This window comes from Ascaphus truei, chromosome 2, assembly GCF_040206685.1.
Source record: "Ascaphus truei isolate aAscTru1 chromosome 2, aAscTru1.hap1, whole genome shotgun sequence".
Lineage (NCBI taxonomy): Eukaryota > Metazoa > Chordata > Amphibia > Anura > Ascaphidae > Ascaphus > Ascaphus truei.
The window spans coordinates 333,405,826-333,424,375 of NC_134484.1; the positions used below are offsets into that span (position 1 = coordinate 333,405,826).

Genomic DNA, 18,550 nt, shown 5'->3' on the forward strand with positions numbered 1-18,550 from the left:
ACAGAAGAGGAATGTTGCAAAAACATACAATATATGAATGCATAGTTTAATCAAGTACAATGATATCAGAGAACATAAACCATACGTTACCAACGAACTATATTAGATCCATTCAAAGAGGTTTTGAAGTTGAAGATATGAGCTCACATGTTATTGTTATCACACATTGTAAATTCTGCTTTTGTTACTCAAATGCATTGTTTTTATGGTCAAAATTTTGCCTTTGTGACAAGGACAGACCAACCTTTTGTGGGTGTGTTTTGTCTCCCACTCATCAATCTTTTATGACATTTAAGGCTGGGAGAGAGAATGTTTCAAACCCAAATGAATCCGAGAGTATAAAATACCCTATAACTCTTTGACTTTAAAGCCTAGAATAATGCTAACCTTATGATTGCATTCATATGATTTTAATGCACGTCTAGACATCTGTCTTGAGAGGGCTAATTCTAACTTTTGAGAGGGACAAAGTATCTGACATATGCAACCCAGATACCCTGTTTGTATAATTCTGTATTTCGGTTTGTCTCAGATCTATGGTTTTTAAACTTGTAAATTGCAGCAGGTTGTAATTATTTTACATTATGTTGAATATTTAATTAGTAATATAGTGACTATGTTTTCACCTCTGTTTGCCAGCCAGAGAGGAATCAGGAATTTTACATCTTACGTACGTTGTCACCAGTCACTTCAAGTATAAACATATCATTTTTTCAATGTTTTATTGTCCTATTAATGCAGCTACAATGTGGACCCAGGTAATCTCACAGGAGACAGAGCCTGGGCAGACAGTTGTTGGGTCATAGCGGTCTCATACTGGGTAATCCATTATCCAAAGATAATTTCCCAACAACACATTAGAAGGAATATCATCCATTATTCCCACTTCCCGCACACGCTGCACAGCATCTCAATCCAGGTACAACTTTGCCATGGGGCAAATTGTGGCAGCTTTCTGCCATCCCCATGTAGCCCCCTTCCCTATGCCCAAGGGAAACTACACCGGCGACTACGCGTGCTGCTATACCTGTTGCTCACAGGTGGCCTAAGTATCCACCACTGGGAGCCTGGAGTGAGCTCTTTCTCCTCTAGTGCAGCGCCTTCACCTATGAGGGATCCCAGCAGTGCGGGATGATTCCACTTAGGACTATTACAGTAATAAACATGCAGGAATATAACAACGGCTTACTAACACGCATATACGGAGACAATAATGATAACAATACCCCAATACAAAGACCCAACACCAAGAGTGTGGCCCCCAAAGTACTGAGGGTGTCCATGGCACCTGTAACCCGATGTCCGCACGAGCAGGCCCACCAAAATGTGAGGGAGCGCTACCCTCCTTGTGTTGTCATGGTACACGGTGGGTACCTTCCTGGCTACAACTAGGTTATGGTGGAGATTCAAATTAGCAGGGCCGCAGTGTGATCCCACAATGCGGGGTCTGCCAAATCCTCTCTCGCCTTACGGTGGTGATCTGCCTCGTGGGGGAGCTCCAGCTGGTGTGTCTCCCGTAAAGTCTATAAGGCCCTGGGTCTGGTCCCAGGCCGCAGAGCACCGCGTGGCTGTCCGATCACCGGTGCAAATACTATTACAGCAGTACTAAGAGGAGCGTCCCTATCTGGGGCCTTCCCTACAATACTGAGATACTTTGAGTCAGGGCGTACCTGGGCCTACGGGGCAATACTGGGGGCAAGCACAGCTCCCTGGACCCTACCTGCTCCTTTGACTCCCTCAGCAGCACTGGCGCGATGTCTCTGTTTGCACCAAAGCTATCACCTCCGTCTTGCTCTACTCCTTGAGGCCCCTACGCCCCATGTTGTGCTTACCCCAGAGGACTATAGGACATGTAGTCCCTTGTCTTCTCCTACGGAGCCCCTAAAATGGCCGCTGCAAGCCCGGACTCTCTACGCATGCGTAGTGCTTGTACTGCGCAGGCGCACAAACAAAGATGCCCGCCACCACCTTCTGACTCCGTCGTGGAGCTCCGACGACTCCAGCGGCACCACGCAGCAGCTCCCCCTAACCAGAGGTAATGAGGGGGGCTCTGCAACAACCAAATGAAGGGTACGCCCAGGAATGATTTCTTCAGGTCTCTTCACTCTGGGCGCACTAGGGTAACTGTAGAAGCTGGGTCCCTTAGTCCTTGGGTAAATTTCTGTCCCACAGTGACCAGCTGTATATGATCATCCCTATTTTCCTGCACGCAAACACCATAAGGGGAAATAATAAATCAAAGAGCAGGAAATCCCAACAGAGATGGAAGGAAAACAACAATCCCTCAATTGTATGCACACTAATTCTATAATTACACAAATTAGAGTGTTCTAATCTGTAGAAATAAACCCCAAATGGGGTGAAGGGTCATACATAGGGTTGCCATGTTTAAGTTTTTATTATCCAGTATGAAAGTGTGACGTCATAATAAGTGATGAATGATTTTCAAATGCTTCGAGCTGAATGATATCTCCCACTTGCCAGCTATATTCTTTGGTTTTTATCATCTCTGCTCTTCACAGGGTGAGGAAAGACGTGCACTGATCTAACAAGTAGCACTGGGAGAACAGTAGCGCCTATATTATCATGGTATTATGAGATGACCAGGCAGTGTACTAAGTTTATTATTTTAATAATTTGGTATGGCGACATCTATCGGGAAAGGTAACTATTACACTCAAGTAGAAATCTATTACATTTTTATGTTTGCTTTAATTACAGTAATTTTAAGATCAGGCATTTCATGTCAAGGAACTAAAATATGGGAAAACTACAGATGAGCCAGCTTTGTCTCCAACCTGCCCCGCACATGTGCTAGTGAACCGCAGACCAAACGTGGAGTGTTCATAGCCAAGTGCAGAGAATTCCCATGAGAATTAACACAGCAGGGGTCCCTGCTTCTGAATGGGCCTGCCACATAAATCTGGAAGAGACGGGCAGTGAGAGCAGACAGAAGCGGTTAATCTCTGTGCGCACGTCAAACTGGTGATTGTGCTGCTTTTATGTTATTTTTATTACATAGTATTGAAGCACGGGGTTTCCGGAGCTGAACCGCATTAATTTCAAGTCCGGGACCTGTATCTCCTACATTACTCATTTAATTCTCCCTCATCACGTGACCGGGACATTTAAATGGGCAGAAGAGACCAGCACCCCATACCGAGGTCTGTGTCTTGGGAAGCAGGGTGTCCCCGGACCTGAAATTAATGCGGATCAGCTCTGAAGACCCATTGCTTCAATCCAATGTAATAAAAATAGTATTTAAAATAGCGCGATCGCCTGTTAGAGATGCACAGGTAGCAGATAGCTTCTGTCTGCTCTTACTGCGCATCTCTTCCAGACGGATACGGCCTGGTAGGATTAACACAGCAGGAGTTTCATTCAGAAGCAGGGACCCCCGCTGTGTTAATCCTATTATTCTGGCCGCAGGGAATCGCGAGCAGGCAGCGGTCAGGCAGTTTTGAACTGCAGTTTCTTGGCCAAATACTCGACAATAGGTCTTGCTGCATCTGTATGCATGACAACGGGACAAGTCAATGACATAAGGGACAATCCCGTATTTAGGGGATGTCTGGCAACCCTATTCATACACTTATGACAATTAGCTTTCCCAAGCAGAGGAGTAATAGGGTGTTCTTGCACCTAGGGCAGGATCTACACCAGCTGTGCTCTCGCCCCTCACCCCCCCCCCCTCCAATGGCCCTGGACAAAGGCAATCTCGAGATTGCTATACTCGGAAAGGATTTTGACCCTTGAGACAAAACGCAATGTAGTCATATTCGATCAGAGATTCAGCGAGAGGGTCATGGTGATATGCAGGCTCAGATCAGTGAGCTTCAGCTGCTACTGGAGGATCTGAATAACCAGAATATCAGAGTCTGCAGGGTACCGGAGACGACGACCTATTTGGACCAGCACAGTGCCTGTCTTGTCTGCCCATGTTTCTCTTCCCTTAGATGAGATACCCTGTTAGGGTAGATAGGGGCCCTGAGAGGGAGACTGGACTTGGCGCATTCCGCGATGGATATAGTACAGTAGCTCATTATTTTGAGACCAAGGAGGTTCTGATGACCATAGCCCTCAAAGCTCTTCCATTGAGGTCATAGGAGCCCAATTCTTGATCTATGCTTATCTTTCAACACTCTTCCTTCTGATTACTGTAGTCCTGAGGAGGAACAACGTCAATTTACAGGTAGAGCTTCCCCTTTAAACGTATACCTCCCACAACAGAATCCAAGCCACCATCAGCAGTTTCTCTGAAGGCGAGACATTGCTGGAAAGATGGAACCTGCTTGGAGGGCCCAAGCCCAGACCACCTGTTACCTAAACGACTGCAGCCTGTTTCAAAGTTCCCAGGAGAAGCAATGGGAAGAGTCTGCACTGACCCAACGACTCCAACGACAATGATCTGGACCTTGCCTTGTCACTAGGGTGAGAAGCTAACGACCCTGCGGTTGCCTCTTTGCGAGCCACTGCTGGCACGTGGTACTTTGTTGAGTCCTGCTGGATTTGCGGAGCCCGCCCAGAACCTGGGCTGTTAGTACACTGGTGGGGGTGGCAGGGATCCTAATCTGCCTTGCCCTCATGGGTTCCAGCCCTGTTCCCTCCCTAAGGGTCACCCCCATGAACCTGCAACCCCCTGAGATCTTTGAAATCTTCCATGATCCTGTGTTGTCACGTGTTACCCGGTGTCGGGGGTTCGTGCCGATGCCCTATCAGTGCTCTGTCTCCCTCGGACCTCGACTGCCTAATACTTTCCTCAGATTAGGTTCAGGCTGGTTTTTTGTTTTTAAATTCAATTGTTCTTAGTGTATATAATGTTGATGTTATTACTGATGTTGACTTACATTTGCTCTCTATCCACCTCTCCCCTAGTTACTGGTCACTAGAGTTACACCTCAAACATGATACCTCACCTGGAGTGTGTGCACGCCCCCTCCCTACCGCAACATCAAAAACTCCCCATTACTTTTTAATTTTTGACCTGACCATTAATTTCACACTATGAGCCCTCCGAACCCTAACAGGGTTCCCCAAAAAGCGAACCCCAGTACCAGCAGTGTTATCTGACAGGTCCTGGCTACCTTTCTACTTGCATCATGTGGGATCGTCACCGTGGCAAACCAGCTATCGGTATAATAAACTGGTATGTCTCTCATCATGTCTATAATGTGTATTACGTATAATGTAAAGGCCTTAACGCCCCCTGCAAAAGGAGAATGGCCCTTTATAACTTTAACAAATTGCATGCAGACTGTTTTCCTACACAAAAAAGCACCTTAAAAGGGCTGCAACCGCTATATTCCTAGACAGGCAGTTCCCCTTCACCTTAATTGCCTATGCAGCCCCCCCCAAAAAAGGGGTGTCGCCATCTTTATTCACAACAACAATATATTTCAAATGCTCGGTACTGAGACTACTGTTTTTAACTCGTTTATTATGGACCTTGAGGTTGGCATAGAGAGAAAAGTCTCCATCTTTGCTGAAGACACTACATTTTGTAAAGTCATAAAATCAGAGCAGGATGTAATTTCTCTGCAGAAGGATTTGGATAAACTGGAAACTTGGGTATGTAAATGGCAGATGAGGTTTAATACAGATAAATGTAAGGTTATGCATTTGGAAAGCAAGCATAAACAGACGACTTACAAATTAAACATGGCAAAATTAAGTAAATCCATGATAGAGAAGGATTTATGAGTGCAGGCTTGGCAATAGTGCCCTATATTGGAAAGACAAATAAGATCTTATCTTGCATTAAATGTGGTATGGATGGAAGGGAAGAAAATTATTATTATTATGCCTGTAACAGGGGATTTATCCCTGTTCAGAAAACTTGCCTGTAATCCAGCAGTGTGCTGGTTAATTGATCAGCACCTGGCTGATTGGAGGTTTGTTAGAGAAAAGGCTCCTCCTGAGACAGGATGGAGAGACTCCTGAGCACACATGTGAGCTGAACAAGGAGACAGACAGAGGGGAGGTTCCCGAGTCTCACAGAGGAGACTGACAGAGGGAACACAGATGTCTGGAGCTTACAAGACTTCTAAACCTGACTGCTGATATAGCCTGAGGAAAAGGCAGCAACCCAGGAAAGAGAGAAGCCTTCCCCACTACAGCTACCAGAGAGACAGATAAGACCTTCTTTTGGAACTGTTATGTATCTGTATATATGTTTATATTTTGGGGCTGGTGAATAGCTTAGCTAAACAACCCAGTCAGAGAGGGCTGAGCTACATGTGTAGATAGTCTCCAAAGCGGAGATAGGTTTTTGTTTGGCTTATTTTCATATGTTTTGCTGTGTAAAAGGAACAGGCGCAATAAAGTCTAATTTTAATTTCACCTTAAAAACAGTCTCCATTGCGTACCTCTGAACACGTCTCTTACAATGCCCCTCTATAAAACATTAGTAAGACCATACCTTCAATATGGAGTACAGTTTTGGGCACCACTCCATAAAAAATACATTGAACTGGAAAAAGTATATAGAGGTACCATCAATTTAATAAAGGGGATGCAAAATCTGACTTACTGTATGAGGAAAGGTTAACCAAATTAGATTTGTTTACATTAGAAAAGAGGCGTCTCATTAAACGCTAAAAAAGTTTTATATAAAAGTTATATTTAAAATTTTATGGAGGAAACAATGTCATGGAGATGCAAAATGTTGACGAAGAAAGATGTTACAAGATAAAATACAGGGATCATGATAATAATAATATATATGTATGTATGTCTATATTTACAGTATATAGCGCCATTAGTGTACATAGCGCTTCACTGTAGTAATACAGGTGACAATCATATAAATAACAAATAATACAAATAACAGGTCATGGGATAAAGTGTTTCAGACATAAAAGTAACATTTCGGAAGAGGAGTCCCTGCTCCGAGGAGCTTACAATCTAATAGGTAGGTAGGAAGAACGTACAGAGACAGTAGGAGGGAATTCTGGTAAGTGCATCTGCAGGGGGCCAAGCTTTATGTATCATGTGTCTAGTGTTATCCATGGTGCTACTCATATGCTTCTTTAAGCAAGTGTGTCTTAAATGAGGGTCTTAAAGGTGGATAGAGAGGGTGCTAGTCAGGTATTGAGGGGAAGGGCATTCCAGAGGTGTGGGGCAGTCAGTAAGAAAGGTTTAAGGCGGGAGAGGGCTTTAGATACAAAGGGGGTAGAGAGCAGACATCCTTGAGCAGAACACAAGAGTCGGGATTGTGCATAGCGAGAAATTAGGGCTAAGATGTAAGGAGGGGTAGAAGAGTGTAAAGCTTTAAAAGTGAGGAGGAGAATTGAGTGTGAGATGCGGGATTTGATATATATGTAGCCGGGATCCCCTTGTTCACCCTTGGTATGGGGGAAAGGAGGGGAGCACATAGAGAGAGTACTCCAGTAGGGAGGATCCGCGTCATGCAAGACGTCATGTTCGGATTGGCATTCGTAAGGTCTGACCTAGCCAGAGGTTGCGCTTGCGCAGACTTGTTTTCGCCAAAGCCCGCGAAGAAGGAGAGTTCTGATTGGAGGGAGGTAGCGAGATACTTGTCCTAGTAGCACACGCGCGACCCCGTGTTTGGATTGAGCCAATGGGTTGAGTTCTGGAGGAGAAAAGGGAGGTGGTTGCGCGCACGTGTGTCAGAGCTGGGAGGAGAGGAGACGGGAGCTTCGGTGCAGGGGAGGTTTTCCGCCCCTGCGTAGGCCGCATTGCCCCCAGGCCCAATTAGGCCCTGAGTCCCCGAAGAGACAAGCCGAGCTAGGGACCGCCATAGCGAGGTTCCAGATTCCCAGTTAGTACCATACGATCGGTGCTGGACTGTGCTAATTGGCGGAACGTCTGGGCTCAGACCCCGCAAAGCTACCACGATTGTCCGGGTGGGATCGCCCTGGATTCCCACGTGGGTGTGCGGACGACATCTACTTCAGACGGAGACGTTGTGAAGATTGTAGCGGTACCGGGTACCGGAGTACCCGGCAGGTATTTCTACAAGTGCACCAACGATACTCTCCATTTCATTCGGGACACAGTGGCTGCGCAGTCACACTCTTGTATACACACACCTGACTCCCTGTACGGGGGGGGGGGAGAGGACTTATCCCTTGGGGATTGGACACGGGGTGGGATCACCCGGTGGCGGGATACGGGAGGGTGGGTGTCCGCCGTGACGCGAGTAGAGTGCCTCCGCTAGGGAGGGCCGCTGATCTGTGTATGTATAAGAAGTTCCTGCAAGTAAAGTCTATTGGTTAAGTTATTCAGCCGTGTGTTGCTATTTACTGTGTATACGTCCTGCGAAGACCCACTCCCCCTTTGGTGGGAGCTGTCGCAGGTGGAGGCGCTGCACCCCTTATAATCATTCCGCGCGTACCCCAGGCTCTCCGTGGCAGAGACTCAGGCCCTGCGAGCCTACAGGTGACACAGCATATAGTAGCGTCCTGCGTTCTATAGGAAGCAGGGCTACATATATATATACAGTGGTGTGAAAAAAGAAAGTACACCCTCTTTGAATTCTATGGTTTTACATATCAGGACATAATAACAATCATCTGTTTAGAGGTACTTTAAGGAAAAAACAACATACTTTCGTAAAGGTTTGGGGTGGATTGCCACACTGTGGCCCCATCAGTCCATATGAATTGAATTACACCCATATAGATATAACTACATTTTGGTGTAGTAAGTACCCACAAAAAATGCAGTAAAGGGTCTGACTGTAAGGCCTCGTTCAGGGTGCCAGAGGCAGGAGTTGGAGGGCGGGCGTTCGCATGTGCGAGCGGCAGTCTGCTGTGCGATGTGTGTTCATCATCCCCAGCAGACTTTTTCAAGAGTTGAGGAGGCGGGGAGGAGGTGGGGCTACAGACAGCAGCTTAGGGATCGGTGTTGCTATCTTGAAATTATTCTCAAGAATGATTTCATTGGCTGCCGAGGTCCCAGTGACGCTGCTTTAGCTTCAAAAAACAACTTGGGTTTTTATTGAAACTGTAGCAAGCGTCAACTCCGTACTTCGGAGACAGGGCAGCTGCTACCCTGACAACCACAATTCACTTTCAATACATTGTTTCGGACGGCAGCTCGCACATAAGCACGCCCTCCCTCTGAAGCCAGCACCCTGAACGAGGCCTTATAGTGTGAGCTCAGCGAGGAGACGGAGCAGCTCAGTGAGTAAAGACACTGACTCTGGCACTGAGTTTGCCTGGTTCAATTCCCGGTGTCGGCTCCTTGTGACCTTGGGCAAGTCACTTTACCTCCAAGAACATAGATTGTAAGCTCTACGGGGCAGGGACGGTCTGCAAAATTTCCAGCACTACGTAAAACTAGCAGCGCTATACAAGAACATGGTATTATTATTATTATTATTATTATTAGCTCACCAAGGAATACAAGTGGCATAATAAATCCCAAAATCAACTGTCAAGATCTACATTGCAGAGATTCACGCTACACTGGACCACTGGAAAATAACAGCAACACGGAGATTAATAGAAGGACAATATACTGTAGCCAAAAATGTAAAATGTTAATACATATAAAACACCCATCCACTTATAAAATTGGCACATAATGTATTTTATCACTAAAAGTGTACAGATGTAGGCAGACGTACTGTCCTCGGTGGAGCGTTCACGCGCGGCCACCAGACTGCAGTGCAGCTGCGTGCGATCACAGCCCCGAAAACAGAAAGCAGCGTGGGAGGATTAACTCAGTGGGGGTCCCTACTTCTGAATGTGACCCCCCCTCCCCCCAAAGCAGCTCTTAAAGTAGCAATTCATGAGCTTTTTATTAATATTTTTAACAGGTTTCAACCAGAGTGTCTCCGGATTTAGCCCCATTAATTTCAGCACCGGGGACCACCTGCTTCCAGAGATGCAAAATTTACTGTTTTCAGGGCCGTGGATTTTGGCATTTTTGTTCGCAGTGCCTGGGAGAGCAAGTCTGGCTACATCTGTATGTATGTATAGGTATGTTTTTCTTTTTCATAAATCCACGGTAATTCATTAAAATGCCTCTAGATGGTAGTATACTATTGTCTAAAACAAATTGTTTGCATTTGGCGCAGCCAATAAATTTAAAAATCATGGGACAGGTTTTTTGAGATGTAAATCTGTAGATGCCCTGATTTGAGATGCCCATAGCCTTTTAGTTATTTAGTATCCTATTCTACAACTTATTTGTCAAATGCAGCAAAGTATTTTAATTACTTTTGACCCTAGTGCCTCACACAGACAAAACTAGTAATAGTATACAAAGTGGGTTATTTGATCAGAAATGTTTAAAAATAATGTTGAGTCACAAAAATTGAGACACAGTATAATCATTATGTGCATCATGTAACTGCTCCCCGTATAACTTGTTGACTTATCCACAGCAGAAGCAAAGCACCTGATACTTTGTCGATAAGGAGTGATGCTTTTAAAGTAATTTGGGAAATGCAAAATTAAGCACTGCTGTACTGTTACCATACCGTAGGTAGTGTACAGAAGCAACAATAACAATACTTTCCTAACTAGGATGTAATTCCTATAAAAAAAAAATGACACTTGTTGTTTTCTACGAACTTTCTGGCTTCTGCCAAATTGCTAATGTGATTATTAATGTGGAGACCACATGACTGCAGTATGTTCCATGAGGTCAGAAATGGAAGAGGATCTCCACCTCCTCTTCTCTTCTGATTACGATCTCCGCTCACTGAGAACTATAACGTCGCAATCTCCCCTTGAAATGAGCAAAATGTCAATAACGTTGTGGCATAGTGACCAGGTCTTTAGGGCGATGCACAGGCAGCTGCAGATATGAAGTGCCTTCCTGCCCCCTCCAGTCAGCTGTATAATGTCGGTATGCTCATTAATACTATCCTGCTCATCCTCTTACCAACAAAGAAACAGACAAAAGGTTCCCTCATGAATGCACTCAGATAGACCCAATGGAATTGGTGGAGTATATTAAAATCAATTTATTCAATAGTAAAATTATAATTATACAGAGGGGCGTGGTAAGAAGGTCCAGGACCACCCCCTAATGTCATACCAAATAAACTTCCACACAAAGTCAATAGGGAAGAGAACTAAGAGAGACACTATACATGGTCACACGGTATAAGGGCTATAATACAGTATATATGGATCAATTCCTGCAGAAAGAAGTACTTGCATATATTGAAGCAGTACTATTATCTAAAAAAACGTCAGTCTGTAAAATTATTGAGCTGCCGATACTGAGTCTGGAGGAATGAAATCCAAATAGCATAAATTAAATACCAAGAGACTGGCAAAAGTGAAATACCAGGCTAGTGTGGTGTGATACTATAGATGTGTAATCGGCGTGTAGTCACAATACAAACACACATTGATAAATAGATATACAGATAGATTTATCAATGTGTGTTTGTATTGTGACTACACGCCGACTAGACATCTATAGTATCACACCACACTAGCCTGGTATTTCACTTCTGGTATTCCACCAATTCCATTGGGTCTATCTGAGTGCATTCATGAGGGAACCTTTTGTCTGTTTCTTTGTTGATTATCCCTTTGTCCCTTTTTGCACCTGATATGATCTCTGATTACTTCCATTACATTTCTGTATTTCAGCTGACGCGGGAGCTCTCTCCCCTCCCTCTCCCTTTCCCCTGTTTTACATCCTCTTACCCTCAAAACTAGTGTTGAGCACAGGAGAGGAACACTACATATGAATAGACCATCTTTTAGCTGCCTTCTTTCCCTCTGCACCTGAGAGGGCAGCATTTAGGGGCCACAGGTGCGGTCCGTCTAGCCCACCTATGTTCTAAAGTCATCGCCTATAACAGATCACAGTAATGGCTAGCACATCTACTATATATTTGTGAAAGCACTGTATGTTTGTCTGCATGGCCTGTGTCCCTAGCGGCAATCTCATTGGTCCCTTGGGCCGCCCGCCCACCCCCGCACACCTCTCATTGGCCTGAGGCGGAGTGACAGGCCAAAACACACACACACACACACCGCTCATCGTGACCCCGCGCACCTCCTCCTCTCCCCGGGTTTCCTGGTTTCCCGCGCTTTTTCCTCTCTCCCCCCCGGCGCCGCTACAGTCAGCGGGGGAGCGGAGCGAGCGCCCGGGACACAGCGGGGGACTCTCACCTCCCCACGGCTCTCAGCACCCATAGGCCACTCCCTCACCTGGCGCTCTCCCTCCCCCCTCCCCCCCCCCCACACACAGAGCACGCGGCTCTCCCCTCACCCGGCGCTCTCCCTCACCCCCCCCCCACACACACAGAGCACGGGGCTCTCCCCTCACCCGGCTCTCTCCCTCACCCCCACCCCCCCACACACACAGAGCACGCGGCTCTCCCCTCACCCGGCGCTCTCCCTCACCCCCACTCCCCCCACACAGAGCACGCGGCTCTCCCTCACCCGGCGCTCTCCCTCACCCCCCCCCCACACAGAGCACGCGTCTCTCCCCTCACACAGGCCGCTACCCGTCCCCGCGGGCGCACCTCCGGCTGTCTCCGCCTCTCCTCCGGCTGTCTCCGCCTCTCCCCGCGAGAGGCGCAGCACCTCCTCACCGGAGCGTCTCAGCCTCGCCGCGGAGGAGCACGAGGTGGAGGAGGAGGGCGGCCGGGACCCAGAGGAAGAGGAGCGCGGCCGTGTGCAAGGTGAGTACACGCAGGGGAATGGGTTATTTAACGCGTCCCTGACTCACCCTGCCCTTTGCCCCCCCTACCCTCCCTGCCCCCCTGCCCTTTGCCCCCCCTGCCCTTTGCCCCCCCCCTGCCCTCCCTCCCCCTGCCCTTTGCCCCCCCTACCCCCCCTGCCCTTTGCCCCCCCTGCCCTCCCCCTGCCCTTTGCCCCCCCTGCCCTCCCTCCCCCTGCCCTTTGCCCCCTGCCCTTTGCCCCCTGCCCTCCCTCCCTATGCCCTTTGCCCCCTGCCCTCCCTCCCAATGCCCTTTGCCCCCTGCCTTCCCTCCCTCTGCCCTTGCCCCCTGCCCTCCCTCCCCCTGGCCTTGCCCCCTGCCCTCCCTCCCCCTGCCCTTTGCCCCCTGCCCTCCCTCCCCCTGCCCTTTTCCCCCTGCCCTTTGCCCCCTGCCCTCCCTCCCCCTGCCCTTGCCCCCTGCCCTTGCCCTCCCTCCCCCTGCCCTTTGCCCCCTGCCCTCCCTCCCCCTGCCCTTTGCCCCACCCACCCCTCCCTGCCCTTTGCCCCCCCCACCCAACCCTCCCTGCCCTTTGCCGCCCCTCCCTGCCCTTTGCCCCCCCCCACCCGCCCCTCCCTGCCCTTTGCCCCCCCCGCCCCTCCCTGCCCTTTGCCCCCCCGCCCCTCCCTGCCCTTTGCCCCCCCCGCCCCTCCCTGCCCTTTGCCCCCCCGCCCCTCCCTGCCCTTTGCCCCTCTGCCCTTTGCCCTCCCCGCCCTTCCACGTCCCTCCCCCCCCCCCCCTCCGCCCTTCCACGCCCCTCCCCCCCCCGCCCTTCCACTCCATACCCCCCGCCCTTCCACGCCCGGGCAACGCCGGGTATACCAGCTAGTATCCTATAAACATATCACATAATAAGGAAATGATTTGCATGTCAGTGCTCTCTTAAATTATATTTTCTTATAAGAGTAAAGTGTTTTAGCAGCTTGTAAATAGACAGTAATAGTATAAAACAAAGTAGCAATTTTCAAGAGTGTGAGATCATTATAGTTTTAGCGGCAATATATTTAATATATGTTTTGATATGGTAGCATCTCAGTATAACTATTTACGTTGGACCTAAAACACATTTTTTCCATGCATACAGCACAGTCACTGATGCTGTTTTAGAACCAGTCTTTTGAACAGGGAATGGAGATTCTCTAAGCTTTTCTAAAGACTGTTTACCAGTTTCTGACAATTAAACAGGGATATATTTCTTACTATACACATGCAGAGGCCGTTATCCGATCATTTACCTGGGTGAATCATGCACTATACCGCGTGGTGGTCCGAGATGGTCCCCTGCAGACTAAATTGGTCTCTGCTGGGTTAATCCTACCAGGGTCTACTTGTCTGTAAGAGATGCGCAGTAAGGGCTAAGCTGAATCAATCATTCTAACTCCTCCATTTGTGTTAATGCCAGACCTTTCATTGAGATGTTTTTTATAGTTCTAATGACTTTGTAAGTCTTTAAGGAGATTTATCAGAAGTTTTACAAAATTGGTCTCCACGGACATTTTAAAATGAACTTTAATAACAATTAGCAATAAAAACTAATGTACAGCTGTTTACACAGTGTTAAGTGGGATTATTTTAGTATAAACGTTGACGTTTTTATACACCGTGCACAGATTTTACATGAAGTAATAGTCATACAGTATGAAACATGATAAATGCTAATTGGAAAAAGTAATGGTCTCTAAAATTGTAAGCTTTTTGACATTGATTCATTGTGACTGTAGAACTCTATTTCAATTATTAATATGAATAGTTAATAGCTATGAGCTATACAATGTTAATAGAGATGGACTAATTTACCAAAATCTGGTTCACACATTTTTTTAAATCGATGTACAGGACCCACAAATGGTATTTGCATTGTATGGTGGAGGGTTTTTGTCACTTTTGTACTCACCATAATTTGTTTTGTGTCTGGTTATACCCACGCACCAGCTTCACATTGCATAGCCAGTAACCATCCTCACATTAATAAGACCCAAAAGGTGAAAATTAGCTGGCTGTGACTGGGTTTACTGGTTGTGCACTTCTTTAACCCAGGCGGTGCTGAAAAAGCAGTGCAATATAGCAGGCAGAAGCTTATAAGGGTCCATGTTAAAATGGTTGAGAAGCAACACACTGTGAGAGCTCATTTGGATGCCATTGCCCAGGATCCCTGGGCAATGGTGGAAGCATTGTATGGTGAACGATAATGGGGAAAGCAGTGTTGCAGACCTGTCTGACGTGAAGGTGCTCACATGTGGTATTTTTATTTACTGTTTTTCGATCAAAGTTTTAAAAATGTGCGTGAGTGACAGAGAAACTCCACGGAGTAAAATACCTTTGAACACACCTGAGATACCTGGGAAATAAGCATATGTGCATATTTTAATTCTATGAAAACATACAAGGCAAACTAAAATGTTAACCCTTATGGTGCCGGAAAAGCACTGACTGTGACCACGACGTCACCAAGTGTAATATGAGCTTAAGACAAAAGGTGGCACTGTGTGCTCATTTGCATGTAATTTCCCAGAATCCCTTGCTGCAGTGGAAGTGCTGTGTGCTGGGCGATAATGGTGAAAGACAGGGTTGCAGACCTGTCTAAGACATGCAAATGAACATACAGTAATATTTCCATTTGCTTTATATATATATATACCCGATACTATGGGCCTTCCTGGGGGTGCTTTGAGATTCTTATGAATTTTAGGTATGTGGTAAAAAAACGGAGTCCGTGGATGACGTTTGAATAGGAAATCAAATTCTGATCTACTAATTACATTTTGTGCCTGGGCATCTAACAATAGTGCCTTTAGCAGTGTTTGGAATTCAATTAAAGGATCCTCTTTTAACTTAATATAGAAAGTTTCATTGTCTAGTTGACGTTTGACGCTTCAAATATGTATGTATCCCTATTTTGCAAGACTATTCCACCCCCTTTGTCTGCCTGTCTGATAACTACATTTTTATTTTTACTTAATTCGTCCAAAGCTTGTTGTTCGTTTGGATGTAGATTTTTACGTTTTAATGTAGGTGTATCTTCACAGAGTGTTTCAAAGTCACGTAAGACTAGAGTGTAAAATGTGTCTATGAATCCTCCTTTAGACAAGTAAGGAAAAAAGGTGGATCTTGCGACAAAGGGGGAATGTAAGATCTGAGGAACAGTTTCTACCATGGACTCTTCAATTGCCGAGACCGACAATGTATCTGGAATATGTGCGGAATGTTGAGTAAATAGATTGAAATCTAACTCAGTTTGTGTGTCCGTGACTTCTGGGTTTATATTGGTTGATGTTTGTTCCACCAGATGTTGTGACTGTATGGATATCTGAGATGCCATGGCTCTTATGCAATTTAATTCCTGTGTGTTAAATACCACTTCTTTTTCTTTGCTTTTAATAGCAAAATTTCTCATGAGAGTGACCTTTCTAATATATCTATTCAGGTCAACAAATAAATCAAACTTATTTGGTGTGCTACTAGGTGCAAATGATAATCCCTTGGCCAGTAGAGACACATGATGTGCTGATAATACAAAACTGGACAGATTGAAAATACCGTGACTCTCTGGCGTCAAAAGTCTCAGTCTGCTTGTCTCCTTTCTTTGCTGTTGTTTCCCTCCTCTTCTTCCTCGATATCTCGTTTTCTGCGTGGTGTTGTCGATGGCGGTGTTTGGCTCCAAAGAGGATATGTTTTTTCTTTTTTCTCTAATGCCTCTTGTTGACTCACCATCTCTAAAAAAGAAGCTGTATGAGAACCAGATTTTTTGTCTTTGCTACATGATGGTTTAGCTATATCCTTATTTTGTGTCTTTGGTATAGTACCACATGTGGCCTTTTTATTATCAACTTCTAAAAGCCTTGGTTCCTGTTTATCTTCCAATATTTCAAATCTATTAATTACAGGTATGGGTTGGGGAGATTTTGTATTAGACCCACTACGTCCTCTTCTCTCTTTATGATTAGATTTGGAACAATGTTTAAACACTTTAGGTTTCTCTCTGTGTGTATGAGTGGGTTCTTTGCTATCTTCCCTTTTTCTACTAGATTTACGCCCATTTTTGTGTGGAGTGTGATGGTAAGAACTTTCTCTTTTATTCTTTTTCCAGTTTCTTACCCTATCTGTAGCATAATCTACAACATCCCTCTCAAATTTGTTGTCTTTCCTTTCCAGGACATCCTCCTCATATTTAAGAACCCTCATTGAGACCAAATCGTCTAGTTCTTTGAATTCATCACTATCAATGAAGGGAGTAATTGATTCTTGTAATTCCTCAATCTCTTTTTCTAAACTTATAAGTTTATCTTCACGATAGGAAATGAGGAGCCTAATTAATGCAAATGAACAATTCTCTAAGGTTTGGTTCCAATTGGCTGAGAATTCCTTACTGGTTTCAAAGGTAGGTTTCTTTAAGATTCTCAAGCCTCTTGGAACCAATTTTTTGTCCAAATACTTTTGTAAAGCTAATAAATCAAGCCAATGCTTCATTTCTTCTTTAGCCAATTTCTCTAGCCCATAGAATTTGGCTTTTAAATCTACTTTAATTACATCATTGTTATCATCTTCCATGTCTTCTATGAGATTAATCTCAGTGGTAACCATATATTGTTGCCTTCTTGCCAATCTTTCCTTACTGCTTAACATCATTTTGAAAGTGTTAATGTTCTGAGTGACACCTGAAGTGCTGCTGTCTAAAGGCGTTGATGAGACACAATATAACAAACAAAGAATAGACTGCGCTCCTCAGGTGTAAACTCAGACTGATTACCAATTGATTGTATTAAGTGGATATAGCAAAGGTGAATGGCAAGGGTGAATGCAACAATAATATGGATGATTGACTCACACTAATAAAAATACATGCAATATGTTATAATAAAATGCTGAGTGCCAATGTTTAAAAAGCTGCTGTGAACACAAATATATGCCAGTGAACAATACAAATATAAAAAAATAGCATGTGTTGGTGGTTATGACTACTTCTGCTTCCAATGGATCTACCCATTCGATTCTGGGTCATATCAATTGTCTAACCAGTTTTGTGGTTTATGCCATCATATGCCCATGTGGGCTACAATACATTGGCCGTACAGCAAGAGCCCTGAGTACTAGGTTCTTAGAACATCGTAGAAACATAATCCATGGGCTACAAACTCATAGTCTGTCACGTCACTACTCATTAAAACACAACAAAGACCCAGCAACACTCAGAATACTGGGGATAGAACATATAAAATCCACTTTATTAAGTGGTGACAGACACAAAAGCCTAAACCTTCGTGAAACATATTGGATTTATGTTTTAAATACACTTAGTCCATCTGGGTTAAATGACTGCATTGATATAAGTACAGTAATCTGAGGGTATATTCCTATAAGATCTTGAAGTGGAGGTCTGGGTCTGAACATGCTTGTCATGTTCCCTCCATATCTGTCTCAGGGAGTGTCCTTTTGGTCATTCAGTTCTTCATGATTTAAACATTATAGACACATTAAGTATTAGTCATTCACAATCATATTGGTTAATGATTCCTATCATAAATAGTTAGATTAATTAGATTTTTAATATATACACTAGACATTGACTATTAAGCACGCACATTAGAAATACACTCATATATTCGTATAGGTTTATTCCATTTAAGTAGTCACAAACAAGCATAATGAAGATTTTAATCACGTTTAAGTATCACTTATAACACACTCATTTTATTCAATATTCACATAACCCTTTATCATTTATTCACTTCTTTATTTTCCTTGGCCAGTGGAGACACAGGTGCTGTGATGCATTTGCTTCCCATTTTGATATACAGGTGACTGTGGGATACAAGGTTCCAGTCTGCAGTTCTCCTGGTTCTTTGCCAATCCTATATAACTAATTCATCCATGAGTTCTCCAATATAACAATAT

The 18,550-nt window shown here is 45.1% G+C and overlaps 1 protein-coding gene across 6 annotated transcripts in view; it reads left to right on the forward strand.

The window, feature by feature from the left end:
• DPY19L1 (dpy-19 like C-mannosyltransferase 1) overlaps positions 1–18,550 on the forward strand; it is a 251,591-nt gene that overhangs the window by 85,022 nt on the left and 148,019 nt on the right. The gene's annotated exons all lie outside the window — the stretch shown is intronic.